We start from the raw sequence: 811 nt of genomic DNA, 5'->3' as shown, positions 1-811 counted from the left end.
AAAAGGTATAAAGCTGAGTGAATTTTAAGTCAGTGGCCAAAGATAGAATGGTCCTTGTTTCCATGAACAGAGAGAAAATGATTCTTTGTATTCTCTGTGATAAATTTTTGTTGCACATTGTACATGGGGCAGAGTTCCCAATGTTTTAAATTGTGTTCATTCTTAAAGAGATGTATTTACATAAAAAAATGATAATAGTGTTACATCACACAATCAAAAGACATTGACTTCCTTTTGTCCTTATCTGAAGAATAGACCCATCATTCCTTTCTCATTCACAATCTTTAGGAATCGTTACTCTCCCAACATTTGGTTATGATACACAGTACTTTTTTTTTTTGTAAATTGCACTGAAGTACTCTTCTCTCAAAGACAAAGGTTTTATGGTTCAGAAATATACGGTATTAAAGCTCAAATTATAGATTTGTTTGATAACAGGACACACAGATTTTCACAAATGTGTTGCTTCTGAAAATTTAAAAAGGCAGCCCTTAAAAACAATGAGTTGATAGTCATGACCCATAAAAATTGAAATGACAAATTCTAACATTACATCCTAGCAGTATTAGAATAACATTCATGTTGGACTTGTATAATTTTCCAAATTCACTCGATATTTTTATATTTGTCAAAGTATCCTTTGATGTTTTATCTTTAGTTGAAAGCTCAATTATGTTTCATTTAACACAACTTATTAAAATAGTTTTCACTCTAAGTATGTACTTGTGAGAACAAATTATATGTAAAATTGTACATTTTACTGTTTAATAGTTATGAAAGACACAGCAATAATTGAAGAGCTTCTTTTTTT

The sequence above is a fragment of the Elephantulus edwardii genome, unplaced genomic scaffold (genome assembly GCF_000299155.1).
Source record: "Elephantulus edwardii isolate Elephantulus edwardi_28Jun2011 unplaced genomic scaffold, EleEdw1.0 scaffold00023, whole genome shotgun sequence".
NCBI classification, from domain to species: domain Eukaryota; kingdom Metazoa; phylum Chordata; class Mammalia; order Macroscelidea; family Macroscelididae; genus Elephantulus; species Elephantulus edwardii.
This window is presented reverse-complemented; position numbering follows the sequence as displayed.